The sequence below is a fragment of the Arachis ipaensis genome, chromosome B05 (assembly GCF_000816755.2).
Source record: "Arachis ipaensis cultivar K30076 chromosome B05, Araip1.1, whole genome shotgun sequence".
NCBI classification, from domain to species: domain Eukaryota; kingdom Viridiplantae; phylum Streptophyta; class Magnoliopsida; order Fabales; family Fabaceae; genus Arachis; species Arachis ipaensis.
The window spans coordinates 55,131,476-55,134,675 of NC_029789.2; the positions used below are offsets into that span (position 1 = coordinate 55,131,476).

At 25.0% G+C, this 3,200-nt stretch overlaps 1 protein-coding gene across 2 annotated transcripts in view; it reads right to left on the minus strand.

Annotated features, from left to right (window-relative positions):
* Positions 1 to 417, minus strand: part of LOC107643622 (COP9 signalosome complex subunit 4) — a 4,577-nt gene extending 4,160 nt beyond the window's left edge. The window contains exon 1 of one of the 2 annotated variants that reach the window (XM_021123855.1): positions 86 to 417. The gene's annotated coding sequence lies outside the window, so the exon portion shown is untranslated. The remainder of the gene's footprint in view (positions 1 to 85) is intronic. The other variant, XM_016347318.2, reaches the window with a different exon arrangement.

Below are 3,200 nucleotides of genomic sequence, written 5' to 3' on the forward strand. Positions count from 1 at the left end.
GGGAAACAAAATTAAAAGAAGAATAGAAAGAAAATAAACGAAGTGAGAAGAGTAATGCGAGGTGAGGTTATTAATTTTATTTTACCTATCGGTGTTGAATGATTGTTGATTGTGGCCGACAGGGTTCAACGGTGAACTTGTGGCTGTGCCTTCTCACTCTTCGCTTCACTTTTTAGCTCTTATAAATCGATTGATACGGAAACGGAATCCAGTCTCCACCCTCACTCTTCTTCCCTACGAAGAATAAACTCTCTTCCTTTTCCAGTTTTCCTTATGCGCGCTCTCTCTCTCCCTCCGACCCTCCTCGGGCCTTGCTTCAACCTTTTCTTTGACAACGGTTTGCTTCAATTTGGATTTCGATTCCCCTCCTGCCGGTTCTTTTAGTTTATGCTGGACTTGGCCCAATGTTTCATTAGAGCATTTCCGCTCCAGACAAAAACTAGAAGTTAATATTTAGCTCCCATGACCCAAAAGATGGATTTTTTTTTAAATAAACATTTTAAATGTTTTATTTTTCGAAATAGGTAATTTCAATATATTTTATGTATTTATATCTTATTATCTCAATTACAATGTAAACAAATTAATTATGAGTATATTTCATTTATACTATAAAGGGATAAGACATAAATTTTTAAACAAATCTCACGAGTGCACACATTATATTAGAAGTTGACGTACTCTACATAATCTACTTAATATACTAAAATTGGGTTTTCTCCCAACGAAAGAAAGTGAGGTGTCACTTTCTCGTGAACCCATTTTTCCTCCAAAATGAATGCATTTAATGAATAATGCATAATTATACTAATTTAGAAAATTATCTTTATTATAATTATATAAAATTAATATTTAATGCATTATTAAACTACTTATCAATTATTGATCAAAAATATTTTTAATTATTTTAATAAATAATGTATAATTATACTAATTTAGGAAAATATCTTTATTATAATTATATAAAATTAATATTTAATGCATTATTAAACTAATTATCAATCGAAAATTTAATTCCTTTCATTTTTATTTTACTACTATAAAAAGACCATGTATGCTAGAAGAAAATATCATTCATTTACCATCTTTCTATGAGACGTCGTTGCAAGAAGGCAACTATCGTGAACACAAACTACCACACTCTCCAACTTTCGTGCTCATCATTTGGAGCTATATAAGATATGTTATCTACGAAGTATTTATAGTCCATGGTGTTATCATGTATGCATAAATAAAAAATGTTTCGTATTTAAATTTAAGTCATTTATTTGTTTGTGGTATATTGTAGTGTGAAATTAATTTCAATATGTGTTGTGTAATGATATTATGTTCTAATTTAAGTTTTTACTTTAGAACTGTATTATGATTTTATCTCATCATTTTTTTTAGATATCAAGTTGACGTATTTTTATTTATTATTATTATTGAAACGGATGTGATATGAAATGTACCAAAAAAAAAACTCTCACATTCAATTTATTTTATTATAGTCTTCTATCTATTCTATTTATTTTTATTTTCTTCTTATTCATTTTATTTTCTTTTTAAATGTTATATAATTTATTATAATTTATACCAATCTACTTAATATACTAAAACTGGGGCATAAGTCTCTGTATGGTAGGGTGTTACATATTGACTAATTGATTTGATTAATTCTTAAAAATATTTTTATTTAATTTATTTAAATATAACTAATTAGTTATTTAATTTTATTAGGATAAATATTAAATTCTATTTCTAATATAAAAATACAAACTTTTATTCCTTTCATTTTTATTTCACCACTATAAAAGACCATATATGTTAGAAGAAAATATCATTCATTTACCAATTACTCTTTCATTGGGTAGCTTTTACAACAATTTTTTTTCTTCCTATGAGGCGTCGTCACAAGAAGGTAACTATCATGGACACAAATCAGCATACACTCTTCAATTCTGGTGCTCATCATTCAGAGCAATATATGATATGTTATCTATTAAGCATTTATAAGGAAAAAAAAAACAGAAATATGCCAAGGAAAAAAATAATTTACGTAAGTAAGGCAAAACGAAAACTGCTTCATGAATCCACCAATGCACGTTTATATGTAGTTGGAACCAACTTAGTTCGAACTCCATTTCTACATAATTCGAACCAGCTTGGTTCGAATTACACACAGTAATTCATGGTATAATTCGAATTATGCTGTTAAAAAATTAATAATTTAAAAATTAAAAAAATATATATTTTATTTCATACGTTGAAAAAAAAGCTAACAAAATATTTAATTACGAGACTTCTTTAAAATATTAATGAGCTATCAATTCGAATTCCATACAATACTTTTCTGTCCATTTTTAATAGCTTATGCAGTTTCATTTTGAATTTTAATTTAGTACTCAAAGGTAGTGAAATTCCATTGATACTGAAATAAAGTTACAAAATGGTCCATACGGTAGAATAAGTTAAATAATGTGATACTCACATTGCAACATCCAAATGAAATAACTTAGGATCTAAAATATTTATCTTTCTCTTTCTCGCCGTCTATTATATTATCTATTCTATCTATTCTATTATATAAAAATCGAATTTTTACCTTTAATGATAGAATCAACGTAGTATGCTTCTGATTTATTTTGTTTAACTCATCAAAGATAATTCATTATGATGAATTAATTATATCAACTAATTGATTTGAATAAATATTTAAATATCACACAATTTAAAATTATGTATATTAATTATTTGATTTAATTTTTATGATATATAAATTCAAAGAATAAATTAAAATAAGATAATTTATTACTTATTTAAATTGAATACAAAAAATATAAATTAATTTAGTTAAAAATTTACTATTTTCTAATCTTCTATACATAAAAATGACAAAACAAAATTATAAAAATAATCTTTTTATCACTTTTGCTATTTTAATTTTATTTTCTTTGCTTTTTTTATGTATAATTTTATTTTATATTAATTTTGTTTATTTAATAATAAAATATACTCATATTAATTCTATCATATAATAATATATTTTTCTCCTGTATTAATCGAAGAATTTCAATAGTTATCAACTACATCTAATAGAATGACTGAGAAGTAAGAACTACGAAAAGTTAAACACAGGTTCAAAATGCTGAAACAAAGAAAAGAAAATAGTGGATATATGATTAGAGAAAAATGTATAATAATGACAAAATATACTAAAA